This window comes from Lissotriton helveticus, chromosome 7 (assembly GCF_964261635.1).
Source record: "Lissotriton helveticus chromosome 7, aLisHel1.1, whole genome shotgun sequence".
Taxonomy (NCBI): Eukaryota; Metazoa; Chordata; class Amphibia; order Caudata; family Salamandridae; genus Lissotriton; species Lissotriton helveticus.
Window position 1 is genome coordinate 1,410,432,165 of NC_136068.1, and position 14,825 is coordinate 1,410,446,989.

Here is a 14,825-nt window from a genome sequence, read left to right on the forward strand (position 1 = left end):
TGGGGAGAAAGCAAAAGAACAGAAGTCTTCTCAAGGTCCCCAAAAAGCTTCTAATGGTGGGGGGTTCCCAACAATCTAAAAAGAAAGAAGGCCCAAAAAAACCATGGTGCAAGTTTTGTAAAGTAAATACTCACTGGACCAGTGATTGCACCAAGAAGGAGGCAGCTCCGGCAACCATTGCCCCATAGGCAACTGTTCCCCCCTAGTTCAGCTCCAAGTGGTGGTTCTCAACAGAAGGGTGTAGGAGGGTTAACCCTGGGAACTGAGATGGATTCTGGCCTAGTCAGAACACCAACTCAAGCTGTTTTGATCTGTGATGGGGACACAATTCTGTCCTCTACTGTGAGTCCCAATAACTTGGGCGAGTACAGACAAACTCCTTTAATTAATGACAAAGTGGCTCAGGCCTATAGGGACATATGTGCTAGTGTCACAATGGTGACGCCTGGCTTTGTGGGCCCTGGACAGATCATACTAGGTGAAAATTACCTAGTGACCAATGCCAGCAATGTCACTACCACTCATAGTATGGCAATTGTTAATTTCTCCTGGGGAGGGGTAACTGGCCTCAAAAAAGTTTTCTGGTTAGATCAGGCCTCCATGTAGAATGTTTGCTTGGAAATGACCTGGAGACTTCAGCTTGGGCTGAAGTGGAGTATAGGACCCATGCAGAAATGTTAGGGATATCAGCACATGTCCTTGCTGTGACTAGGTCACAGGTCAAAAATTACAACGCTGAACAGGCACTGGATTCTGGAACAATGGACCAGTTGCCTACCAGAAGGAGAAGCAGTAGGGTTATGGCAGTGTCTTCCCCATTGCCTCAGGAAGAGGGTCAGCCTTGTCAGGAAGTTGTTTGTGAGACCCAGGAGGAAACTGTCCTAGAAGAGCTTGAGCCTGATCAGGTTGAGTTTGTTGGGACAGGGAAGATTTGAGGCAGGCACCGTTGGACTGCCCTTCTCTTGAACCCCTCAAACAGCAAGCTGCTGCTGAGGCTGCAGGGAATGCTAGTGGGACCCATAAGACTTAATGGGATGAAGGGCTCCTGTATTCAGAGGCTAGAGACCCCAAGCCTGGTGCTACCAGGAGGTTGGTCATACCTTGGGCATTCAGGGGCTTCCTTCTCACACAAGCCCATGATATTCCCCTTGCAGGACATCTTGGCCAGAACCATACTTGGGACAGGCTTGTCCCTCACTTTCACTGGCCTCATATGTCAGAGGATACCAAGGAGTTTTGTCGCTCCTGTGTCACTTGCCAAGCTAGTGGCAAATCAGGTGGCACCACAAAGGCCCCCCTAATACCACTACCTGTGGTGGGGGTTCCCTTTGAACGTGTAGGGATTGACATTGTTGGACCAATGGATCCCCAAACAGCCTCTGGGCACAGATTTATTCTGGTGGTAGTGGATCATGCCACCAGATACCCAGAAGCCATTCCCTTAAGGACCACAAAAGCACCTGTTGTAGCAAGAGCCCTCCTGGGAGTTTTCTCAAGAGTGGGTTTTCTGAAGGAGGTTGTCTCAGACAGAGGTGCAAACTTTATGTCTGGATATCTGACTGCAATGTGGAAGGAGTTTGGAGTGAACTACAAGTTCACCACACCCTATCATCCACAGTGCAATGGTCTAGTTGAGAGATTCAACAAGACCTTAAAGGGCATGATTAAGGGTCTCCCTGAAAAGCTCAGGCAGAGATGGTACACCCTGCTGCCCTGCCTTTTGTTTGCTTACAGAGGTCCCACAGAAGGGAGTTGGCTACAGCCCTTTCGACTTCTGTTTGGGCATCCTGTAAGAGGATCCCTTTGTCTGGTGAAGGAGGGATGGGAGTTACCTCTCAAACAAGACATTGTGGACTATGTACTTGGTCTCCGCTCCAGGATGGCCGAGTACATGAAAAAGGCATCCAAAAACCTTGAGGCTAGTCAGGAATTGCAAAAGGCCTGGCATGACCAAAAGGCTGTGCTGACTGTTTACAAGCCAGGACAGAAAGTGTGGGTGTTGGAGCCTGTGGCCCCAGCAGCTCTCCAAGACAAGTGGAGTGGACCCCACACTATTGTTGAGCAGAAGGGAGAAGTCACCTATTTGGTTGACCTTGGAACTCCCAGGATCCCCCACATGGTGCTTCATGTCAACAGACTGAAACCATATGTTGACAGGGCAGACATGTGCTTGCTCATGGCTACATATGAGGGACTGGAGGAAGAGAGTGACCCTCTCCCAGACCTGCTCTCTCAGAACCCTGATGATGGTTCAGTTGATGGTGTAGCCTTGGCAGGCAGCCTCACTGACCAAGTTCTACAGTCCTACAGACATGTTTTCACTGACTCCAAGTCAGACTACCTGGTGCACTCATGAAGTGGACACTGGGGACAGTCTGTCTGTTAAAAGTAAGATTTACAGGCAACCCGATCAAGTCAGGGACTGTATCAAGACAGAGGTCCAAAAGATGTTGGATTTGGGAGTCATTGAACCCTCAGAGAGCCCTTGGGCCAGTCTAGTAGTCCTGGTGCCTAAACCTCACACCCAAGATGGTAAGAGAGAGATGAGGTTTTGCATGGATTACAGAGGCCTCAATGCTGTCACTCGGACAGATGCCCATCCAATACCCAGGGCAGATGAACTCATTGACAGATTGGCATCTGCCAAGTTTTTGAGTACATTTGACCGGACAGCTGGCTACTGGCAGATCAGACTAGCTGAGGATGCAAAGCCAAAGACAGCATTTTCAACCCCAGGAGGACATGATCAATTTGTGGTAATGCCCTTTGGTTTGACAAATGCACCTGCCACATTCCAAAGGTTGGTGAATCAAAGTCCTCTCAGGTCTGGATGACTACTGCGCAGCATTTCTAGATGATATTGTGGTCTTTAGCTCCACTTGGAAAGATCACCTGATCCACCTAAAGAATGTTTGGGAGGCCCTGTAAAAGACAGGCCTAACTATCAAGGCTACCAAGTGCCAGATAGGGTAGAGTCAGGTTGTATACCTGGTCCACCTTGTAGGTGGAGGCCAGGTTCAACCATTGCAGAGCAAGATCCAGACCATAATGGACTGGACTGCTCCAACCACCCAGACTCAGGTCAGAGCTTTCTTGGGCCTGGCTGGGTATTACAGGAAATTTGTCAAGAGGTATGGTTCCATAGTGATACCCATTAATGACTTAACTTCCAAGAAAATGGCAAAGAAAGTTCAGTGGACTGGCAGCTGTCAAAAGGCATTTGATGATTGGAAGCAGGCCATGTGCACTGCTCCTAATCTGCAAAGTCCAGACTACTCAAAAGAATTCATTGTTCAAACAGATGCTTCTGAGTTGGGGGGTAGGTGCTGTGCTTTCACAACTGAATAAAGATGGTCAAGACCAGCTTTTATTAGCAGAAGGCTGACCCCTAGAGAGAAACGTTGATCAGCTATTGAGAGGGAGGACTTTGCTGTGGTTTGGGCCCTGAAGAAGCTGAGGCCATACTTGTTTGGTACTCACTTCAAGATTCAGACAGACCATAAGCCCCTCTTGTGGCAAAATCAGATGAAGGGTGAAAATCCCAAACTGCTTAGGTGGTCCATTTCCCTACAGGGGATGGACTTTACAGTGGAACATAGACCTGGGACTGACCATGCCAGTGCAGATGGACTCTCCAGATATTCCCACTTAGAAAATGAAGACCGAACTGGTCAAGGTTAGTTTAATGTCCCTGCGTTGGAGGGAGGGGGGGTGTAGGAGAGTAGGGTCTGCTTCCTATGGTCACCCCCACATTTTGCTGTGATTCTCTGGCTTTTCGACTTTAGTGTGGCTCTGGGCCTGCTAATCAAACCCCCAGCCCAGCTGTTCTCTCTCTAAATTGATACCATGAACTTTAGGTACATACCAGATTGGTTACTGGGTCACCCTTGTGAGCCCCTGTATAGTGTACTATAGGTTCCCAGGGCATAGGTGCACCTTAGGCCTAACAGGGGCTGCAGCGTGTATTGTCCCACCCCTGGTTTGCCTTCCAAACTGACACCACAGGTCTGTTCACACAGCCTGGGTAAGGTGGTGTAATCACCCCATACTTAGATATAGTATCCCTACATCTACCTTTATATATAGACACATATACACCTATAAGCCACTCCTATGGTAGGCCTCGACAATCCTGGAGGCAGAGTGCTTGGTTTTATGTGAGAGGGTGCCCTAGCATGAGCTGAGCCCCTCTGCAGCTTTCGGAACCATCTCCTTATAGCTGTTCTACGATATAGCCTATTCCACTCTAGGTGACGGTTTTTCTGCGCCAAGATGCTCCTTGGAGTGAAAGTTGCGCTCTAGAAGAATTAAATTACATTACATATACTCTTAAGTGCATTATAATCCTTGCTCTTAATGCTAACTTTGGTTTGGCTTTATCAAAACATGTCGTGTAAGGTGTCAAACACTTTGGAACACTACCCCCCCACTAGTCCTGACGGCGGGGGTAGCATTCCACCCTTCTAGAGGGAGAAGACATGTAGTTACTGCTTTACCCAGTTAAAGTTAAACAGAGCCTTAGCATCACAAAATGGATGCTGCTGCCACCACAGACACGAGTCTGACCTCCTGCTGCTGGACGAAATTCCAGCAGGGGAGGCCTGGACAATAGGTTTCCTGTCCCGGGAGGTGCCAGCACCTCCCCAGACAGGGCTTTGTGTATTGGGGCAGGGAGGGCTGCATCAGCAGATGCTTTTCCAGACACTGCCTGGGGCACACAAGGTGTTCCATGCATAGCCCGGTTCAAACCAGTTGCTGGTGCACTCAGCCCCAGCTCTGGTGCGAAACTGGACAAAGGGAAAGGGGTGTAACCACCCCCTTCTCAGGTCCACCCATAGGAGGGACTTAGTCAGGTAATCCAGCCCCCATTCTTAGTATAAGTATAGGAGCTGGTCCCCAGGACTTCAGATTATCCTGGACGAATCTTTGAAAGACATATCTTGGACCTTCGACATTCCATTCTGACTGAAAGACGGAACACATCTCCCTTGTGGTCAAGGAGTTACCACCCTGTGCAAACAGGCACCAACAGCAACTTCACTAGTCTGCAATTTCAAGGCTCCCGTCGGAACCCGAAGACTCTGCGACACAAGAACTGAACTTCCAACCTTCTGACCCCGACCCACATTCACAGCAAAGCTGAGACCTGTGGCGGACACGAGAGACATGGGACCGGACATCTTGGACATCCTGCATTTTGCTACCTGCACTCCTTTCCTGAAGCCTCAGTAAGTTGTGCATTGGGGTATGAGTAGCCCCAGCCCCGAGCACCATTTGCACCGAAGCCCAGGCCCCCACACTCCGCGAGTGTCCCGTCTTTGCATTTGAGGTCAACGCGTCTTCCTGGTTCCTTGCCTGTTGGCTAGTGAGCCCCCTGAAGACGCCATCCTGAATTTAACTTGATTTCCTGTTGCTCCAGGCTTGCTCCAGCTTCCCTGAAAAGGAGAAGCGCCACAGACCTTGCTGGTCAGCAACAGAGCAAATCGATATCCTGCGTGGGTTGCGGTTGCCAAGGCTTGTTGGGTCCAATCTGGATACCGACACCGCATGCATCTAGATCCATCGTGGGACAGCTCGAATCCAGCGCCTGGTCATCATCGATGCCTCCTGGACCTCGTGGCTGAAGAGACAAACTCACCTTCTTCACCCTCAAGCACCCAACATCGCCTGGTTCCTTCCTGGTCACTGGCTAGTTACCTAGACTCTGTCCGGGTGGATCCAAGGGTGGATCCAAGGTTGGATCGCAGATCTGAAGAACCTGAAAGCAGAGGGGACACTTTTCCTCTGATCGCCTGCAGCACTTCTTTGCAGCTCTCCATAGAAAAAGACGACGAAACCCGACACGAAAAGACACCTATGCACCCGGCTTCCATGAGTGAGGTAATAAGAGTACTCTGGTGCTCCCGTGGGTCTTGACTCTTGAAGTGTCCTAGTTTAAAAGGGTTCCATCCTAGTCCATCCGGAAGTGTCCTTAAATTACATATTTGTAACTTCTTCTTTTCCCATAGAAAGTCAATGGTAACCCGCGTCTGTGTTTAGACACTGCACGCGTCTCCTGTGGGCCTCCTACTTCCTAACGTGGTTGTTTAGTGTAGCCCCAGCGATTCCACAGGCCCCAGGCCTGCTTTCTAACTCCCACGTGGTACTTATACCACTTTTAGTATATGGTTTGTGAGGCCCCTAGTGCATAACGTATACTGTGCAACTAATCTTATATTAACTGTGTGACATGTATTGTATTTTGACCTCTGACCTCAAAGAGTGCAGAGGGGTTGTGTTTAGATTAAATACATATATATTTGATATATACCTTGTGTGGGGTCCTTTCATTTGGTACTCAGGGGATTATATATGGTAAAACAACTTGCTTAACTCGCCTACTGAAGTCTTAGCCTGAAGACTGCTGGTTCATGCTAACACTAGGATAGCTTTCTATAAGGTTGACTTTACAACCACCATCAATAAGGGTCGATTAGACTGGTGCAAGGTGCAAACTAGAACTAGTGCACATCATATGCCAAGCTAACTTCTCACACCAGTGTTCAAAATACGGCAAGTATGTTTGAATATTTGTTTTATATGATTTGATGCTATATACTGTGTCAGGAAACTTATTGTTCTACTTTCTCCTGCTTGAGGTCAGCTCAGCAGAAGGAGGGCAGAATCATGTCTCTGGGGTCGGCAGCTGCACTAGCTTGCTAGCAGACCCTGAAAGGCTGTCACCAGGAGTACTAGGGGCTACCTGGAGGAGCCCCCCAGTGCATGGAATCATACCTCCAACACCGGTAAATGTGTTGGGGTATGATTCCAACATGTTTGATACCAAACATGCCTAGGTTCAGCACAGCCACAACATAATTGCCGTTGCGTAATAATTGATGGCCACTATATGTTTCAAAATGGCTGGCCGCACTTACAAAGCCAGGAGAATCGACTCCGAGGTTTGTAGGGATGTCATGCTCATGCAGGGTCCCCCCTAACACTCGTGATCAAGCACAGTTACTTCAGGACTGAAAGGCTTGCCTTAGGGCCGACTTACAGGTTCTAAATACAGTGACCTCAGATATAAAAAAACTTGTATCCGTTTTAAGTGGTGCTAGCACCAACTTATACAGGCTACAATGGCAGGCCTGTAGTCTGTTTGAGTGGTCTCTCGTGGGTCAGACAATACATGCTACAGCCCATAGGAGACCCCTGGTGTACCTATGCCCTGGGTAACTTAGTACCATATACTATGGACTTAAAAGGGTAAACAAGTAGCCAATTGTGGATGAACAGAGGTACTTACTATAGTCAATTTATGGAGAAATTACAGTGACCAGGGTTCTGATTAGCAGGATCCCAGTCAGAGTAGTCAAAAAACATACAGACACCAGCAATAAGTTGAAGTAACAATGCTAGAAGGATCCTACCTTCTTCCACTTACCTTGGGTGGCTCCTCGTGTCCCCGGCTCCTCTGGGTCTTTTGGTCCAAGTCCCGTTCTCCTTTACAGTTTGCATTCCACTTTCTAAATATATGGTCTGATCTCCCCCTGGAGACCACTGTATTTTGTGCTACTTAACTTAATGCATTGGAAGTATTTTGGTGTACTGTTTTAATATCTCTGGGTAAGAGATATACCAATGTGTTACTGAGTGTTGTGTAATAAAGAGGTATTTTTATATAAACACTGTGTGGCTCTTTTTCATTTAACCTACACTACATAATTAAACTGGTAAAACAAGCAGCTTAACACTCCTTGGAAGCAAAGTCTGAAAGTTGCTCTCCACAGCTACCACTTTGAGCGCTTTCTATGGCCATCAAAGTCCACTAAAATCACAATAAGGGTTGCCTGGGTTAGTGCAAGGTGCACCACATATTAAGCCAGCCTCCTACAAGAGGTAACCAAGGAAGGATAGAGATAATACATCCTACGGTCAGAAGAAGAAGTTACGACAGTAACTGAGGTGGAAACAAAGACAAAGCTGGAAAACAACAACACAATGCCACATGAAAGTAGGAAGTGGAAGGCATTACCCACTACAGGAAAACAAGGGCAACCATAAAAGAACCAATGCCACTAACCAAGGAGGGGTGCCAGCAGGGGGATAGCAGGAGTAGCAAAGAATAAACAGCATGTGAAAAGTCTACAATGAAAGAGACGACGACTGCCAGGAGGAAACGAAGGGCTGGCGGAAACTAATGGCACCAGATAGTTGACTATGACAATCACACATTGTCCAACTTATGGAAGCAGGAGGCCAGGTAAGAAACCTGATCAATGCTTCACGAAAACTGGAGAAAAGATAGGCAAGGACCCATGGAAAAGTAATGAAATACCACCACACAAGAAAGGGGGGTAAATGGAACCCCTCCCATAGAAAAAGGGACGCCACGCAGGCTTGGAGGGAGAAAGGATACCAGACAGGGATCCAAACAATCAAGGGGACTGGTGTCCCCAGTGAAGAGGAATGAGAACATCAGACACGACAGCTACCCCATGTGTGTGCGATAGCAGATGTGTATTTAAAAAACAAACAAACAAGTGCAGCATGCAACAGCAGCAGCCGTTACCCAAGTACGTAGGTAGAACACTGAAAGGGTAAAAACACATACAAGAACACCAGACTACTGAAGATAAACAACATCAGGAGCACTATTAAGTAGAAAGGGACATACATAAGAAAGCAGTGCCCAGGTGCAATTCGAAATAATACGCCAAAAAGATACAGATACCACAAGGGCATTAGAGAGGTGGAGTCATGGAACTCAGGCCCAAACCAATAGGAACACAAATAAAAGTAGGAGAAAAGCTATGTAGTCAGAGTAAAACAGAACAAAGAGAATGTCCACACCAAAGAAGGTGGAAGACTGGAATGAAAGTAAACCAGGCGAAAAGTTTGCCTGCCTGTGGTACCAGTGTCACCCATATGGAGGGTGCAGAGAAAAGATGAGGCCGAAGTCCCTATAAGATATACTAAGTGCATAGATAGCAAATAAGGGCCCCCAAAACAGGAAACTAGGCTATAGTGCATTTGCACAACATAAAAAGAGTACCCGCCCCATAGTAAGAATATGGGTAGGTAAAATCAAGCAGCAAAAAGAAGCTGTGAGAAAAGACTCCTACAAGAACGCAAAACAAGATATGTACTAGATGGCTGGAAATAAAACCTGTCACTGACAGCATAAATGAGAAGAAAAGTACCTGCAGAAAGCAGGAACACCACAACGGGTGTAACCCTGGAAGGGAGAGAGTACTCCGCCCTATGAGCAAGGGGAAACAAACTATCCACGACAACCCTAGGACAACAACAGAGTTAAAGCTCCGTACCACCATGATTATCTCTGTACCGGAATAAAGCAGTCTCGGCATGTACACCAAAAAAAGGGAGGCACCATCAAAATGAATGTTGATGTAGGTTGCACACCCTCCGAAAACTTAGAAGTATGCAAGCATGCATGGCAACGTGGAGCTATGGAAGAAGCCAACGCCCGACCAACAGCGTCGGTGGTATCCTTACAACAGCAGATGCTGAGAGAGGCAGTTTGTTGCCAATCTCATACCAGTGGAACAAGAGCATTCCGGGCTTCTTCCGGAAGGGAGGGCAAGAGGTGCTCCACTGTGTCCCACAAGGTGTGGGGGAAGCGGGAGAGGACATGACGTGTTCAGAGAGTGCAGGGAAGAGATAGAAGAAGAGAAAAAAAACAAGTTACTTAACTGTACACTGTGGTTCTCCAGTATGGAGAACTTCCATAGATTAACATGCTTGTATCTTCCCTGTCGTCATGGTGGGAGCCTCGCGGTAAATAGAAAAGTAGTACTATAAAAGTACATTAGAAACCACCAAAGGAAAAGGAAAAACTAACATTCGTCAGCATTTTTATACAGGTCTAAACTTTGACCAATCAGAGAAGAGCCCTAGACCTCAAATCCACAGCAGAGCCACTAGACCTCAGATTTTGCACACACGTGTGAGAAGGTAAGTAGTAGCATGAGGTAAGAAGTGGCAAGTCTAGACGGGGAGGAGGGAGGGCTGCATGTGAATCTATGAAAGATCTCAATACTGGAGAACCACAGTGTACAGGTACGTAACTATCTTTTTCTCCAGTATTGAATCTTTCATAGATTCACATGCTTGTTTCAGAGTAGTTACAAGTACCATTTGTTAAATCGTTGCGACTAGGCAAAGACCTTTATATGCATAGAGACTGAACATATCATTAAAACACATATATAAACTAACAAGTTACTTAACTTCAGTAACAATATATCTGTAAGAAACATAGGTTAGTTATAGATTCCTTACCTTATAACAGTTAGTTATAGATTGATTACCTTAGAATTATCCTCAGACGTCCGACTGGATCCGGCAAGTTTTTTCATCAGCAGTACCCCTGCGCATTGGGAGATGGCATCTGTCGACTACGTCGTGGTCGCCGAGATGATGTCGTAGTAGCTACTTAGATGCCGCCCTCACGTGCTGATGTCAGTTCTGTACACGACTTTCCACGTCAGAAGCGCAGAACCATGCAAGACACTGACCACTGGTGCACAAAATTAGGGCCCTGAAAGGAAATCCTTAACCCTAGAAGTCAGTTTGCAGAACAGGGAGGATAGGTGGGGCGGTAAGGAATCTATAACTAACCTATGTTTCTTACAGATATATCGTTGTCGAAGGCAAGTAACTTGTTCATCTGAAAGAAACTGTTATAGATTCCTTACCTTAGAATAGATACTCCAGCAATACCAATCCCTGAGGTGGGTCTTCAAACTAAGTTCACACCAGAAAATCCTGGAGAACAGAACGGCCAAAGAAGACGTTGCTCCAGACTTGGCTGTCCAGGCAGTAGTGTTTGGTGAACGTGTGCAGCGATGCCCATTTGGCGGGACTCCACGTCCCAAAGCTGTAGTAGCAGGTGTCGCCCTGGTGGAAAGGGCAAGCGGCCCCACAGGAGGCTCCTTCTTTGTCAAAGAATAGCGGGCTTTGATGCACAGAACAACCCACCTGGAGATGGTCCGTTTGTACACGGCCCGACCTTTCTTATGGACAACATAACCAACAAAGAGCTTGTTGTCCACCTGGAATTGTTTGGTGCGGTCCAAGTAGAAGGAAAGTGCACATTTTGGATCCAGACGGTGGAGCCTCTCTTTCTCTTTCGAAAGATGCAGAGGCAGAAAGAAGGTGGGCAAAGTGATGGTTTGGCTAATGTGAAAAGTAGTAACCACCTTTGGAAGAAAGGAAGTTCTAATTCTAAGGAAGACCTTGTCTGGATGGACAACCAGAAAGTGATGCTTGGAAGAAAGCTTGTAGCTCACTCACCCTGCGTTCATAGGTGATGGCCACCAGAAAGGAAGTTTTCTAAGAAGTCTGAGAGGACAGTTATGTAGCGGCTCAAAGGGAGCACAAGATATGTAAGAACCAAGTTCAAGTCCCATTGGAGCATTACGAAGGGAACAGGAGTAAAAAGATGAGTAATGCCCTCAAGAAATCTATTTACAACAGGGGACTTGAAAAGAGAAGGCCGATCAGGAAGCCTAAGGAGGGAAGGCTGAAATGGCCGAGAGGTAGCCCTTTAGAGTGCCCAGAGCAGAGCCCTGCTGGGCTAAAGAAAGGAGGAACAAGAGAACCTCCGAAAGATGGGCGGAAAGGGGATACACAGCCTTTGCGGAGCACCATGCCACAAATGTATTCCATTTGCAGGCGTATACCGTCTTAGTGAAGGGACGGCTGCTGCCCAGATAACATCATAGACTTCGGGAGGCAGGTCAAATGACGTCAACTGCCACTGCTTAATCTCAATGCAAGGAGGTGGAGGCTGGACAGGTTCGGGTGGAGGGCCGTCCCCTGCTGCTGCAACAGAAGATCCCCTGAAGAGGCAGTCGGATTGGATGATAGATGGCCATGTTGAGCAGCTCAAGTTAGACTCTTCGTGCCCAATCCGGAGCCACAAGAATGGCTTGGGGCTGGTCGCGCTTCATCACTGGGTAGAAGTGGTATATGCAGAAAGGCGTATAGAAGACTGCAACTCCACTCGTGCCGAAAAGCATCACCTAGCGAGTGCAGCCTTGGAAATTCCAACATGCAGAACTGCCGACATTGCACGTTCTCTTCGGTGGAGAATAGATCTAACCAAGGCTCTCCCCACTGCTGAAAGAGACCTTGCACCACCTCCGAGTGACGACACCATTTGTGCTCCATCATGCACCTGCAGCTGAGTTTGTCCGCCCTTGCGTTCAGGGAACCTGCGAGGTGTTGAACCACCAAGGATATGCCCTGATGTCCATGACCCCCACCCACCCTTTTTGTTGCAGTGCCACATGGCGGTGGGGTGGTCTGTGAACACCTGCACTACCCTTCCCCGGATAGAGGGAAGGAATGCTTGGAGTGCAAGACGAATCGCCCGAAGCTCCAGAAGGTTCATATACAGCCCAGACTCCGCCGGAGACCAGAGGCCTCTGATCTCCGCCTCCCCTATGAGGCCACCCCATCCCAGAAGTGATGCATCGGTCACCACTGTGAACTCTGAGAAAGGAAGAGGGATCTGCCGTCGACCCAATCCTGGTTGGTGTGGAGTGCCCTCCGACATCTGGACGCAATCGGACAGGTTCCCCTGATGTTGGGCTCACTGGAACTTCAGCTCCCACTGCATAGCCTGCATATGCCATTTGGCCTGGTCCACCAGCAGGATGCAGGAGGCCATCAGACCCAGTAGTCTGAGGTCATCCTGACCGAAACCCAGGATAGAGGCTGAAAGATCGGAATCATAGCCCGAATTTCTCGGACTCGCTGTTCGGAAAGATAGACCCGAAACTGCGTCGTGTCCAGAACCGCTCCGATGAAGAGAAGCTTCTGAGAAGGAATCAGGTGTGACTTCTGCATTTGCTGGTGTTCTCCATCAACGTGCCGAAGGTCGGCCTTAGTCTGGAGGTGGGAGACGACAGCCTGGGGTGAGCATGCCTTCAACAGCCAGTCATTGAGATAGGGGAAGACTGGAACCCCTGATCTATGCAGATTAGCTGCGACCACCTCCATCACTTCCGTGAACACCCAAGGGGCGCTGGGAAGGCCAAAGGTGAGCTCGGTAAACTGAAAATGCTCGTGGCCTACCGTGAACCGCAGGTAGCGCCGGTAGGACGGGGATATGAAAGTAAGCATCCTGCAAGTCCAAGGCTACCATCGAGTCTCCAGGGTCAAGGGCAGACAGGACCTGAGCAAACGTCAACATTTTGAACATCTCGTCTCGGATGAAGCGGTTGATGTTCCTGAGATCAAACATAGGATGCAGAGCGGTGTCCTTCCTGTGCACCAGAAAGTAGTGGGAATAGCAACCACAACCTATTTCCGGGACAGGAACGCGCTCGATGGCTCCCTTGGCCAAGAGTGCCAAAACTTTCTGTTGGAGAAGGGCCAGATGATCCTCTGACATGCAATGGTATGGGGGTGACGTGGATGGAGGAGCTGTCTCGAAGGGGAGGGAGTAGCTCCTTCAGACTATCTGCAAAACCCACCCGTCCGACGTGATGGTGCGTGAGTGGGGGTGGTGATGGCAAATCCTGCCACCCACTGACGTTTGGTGGCCCTGAAAGGTCGGACTAGGAGGGTTTGGAGGCTGCTGCAGAGGGGGCTGTGGTGGACTGACCCGCCCACTGGCCGCGCTGGGGCTAAACAGCTTGCGTCTGCCTGTGGTCCTGGAAGGAACGTGGTGGGGCACCCCTTCCGTAGCCACGAAAGGCAGACTGCACAGGGCGGGTGGTGGAGAGGCCCAAGGATCTGGCCGTAGCTCGAGCGCGTTGTCTGCCTTGTTGCCAAAAAGTCGATGGCCATTAAAGGGCATGTCCATAAGAGTTTATTGGACATCCCTCGAAAAACGTCAACCTCAACCAGGTGTAGCGTCAAAGGGCTACCGACATGGAAATCGTCCGGCCTAGTGAGTCGGGGGTATCCAGCCCACAGCGGATGGTAAACTTCGCTGCGTCACTCCCTTTGGTGACTGCACGGGAGAGCACGGCCCGGGCCTTTGCACTGGGGAAGCACCTATGCTACTGTATCCCACCCAGAGCCGGTGTATCAGCCCAACAGACATGCAGTGTTTACTGACTGCAGTCCCAGCTGGAGGAAGAAATCATTTTCTTTCCGAGGTGTTCCAGCTTTATTGATTCCCTACCGGGTGGTAAGTTAGGAAATGCGCCATTGGACGTGGAGGCTTGGACCACCACGCTCTCAGGGAAGGGGTTTTGGGAGAAGAAAGTAGGTTCACCTGGGGCCAGGCAGTGGCGTTGGGCAATCGTCCTGTGCACAGGAGCCCCTGTGTTGGGCCTGGACCAGATGCCAAAAAGGATGTCTGTCAGGGCTACATTAAACAGCAGCAGGGGCTCCGAAGAGCTCACTGCCGGTTGAAGCACCTCGGTCAGGAGGTTAGTCCCAACTGCCACCGTAGGTTGCTTGAGGTGGAGAGCCTCGGCCGCCCTACGCAACACCACTGCGTATGACGCTCCCTCCTCCTCAGCCACGGTAGGAGGAGACAACATGCCAAGGTCTGGGGAGGTATCCAGACCACTGGCTTCCCCCAGTTCCTCTCTCCAGCCGGGTCATAATCTAACTGGTCGATTAAAGGGTCCCCAGACTCCTCCCAGTCCTCATCCTCCTCTTGCTGCCAATCTGGTCTCAAAGAGCCAGGGTAGAACAGGGGCAAAAGAGTACCCATCGGTGCCAGATCCGGCGTTTGTCGACGCCGGTCTGGCTACATGCCTACCTCGAGGTTGAGGCCGGGGTCAACATCAGCTGGGGACACAGCCAGTGGAATCTGCGCCGGGGTAGGCATAACAAGTTTGATGGGCGCCTAT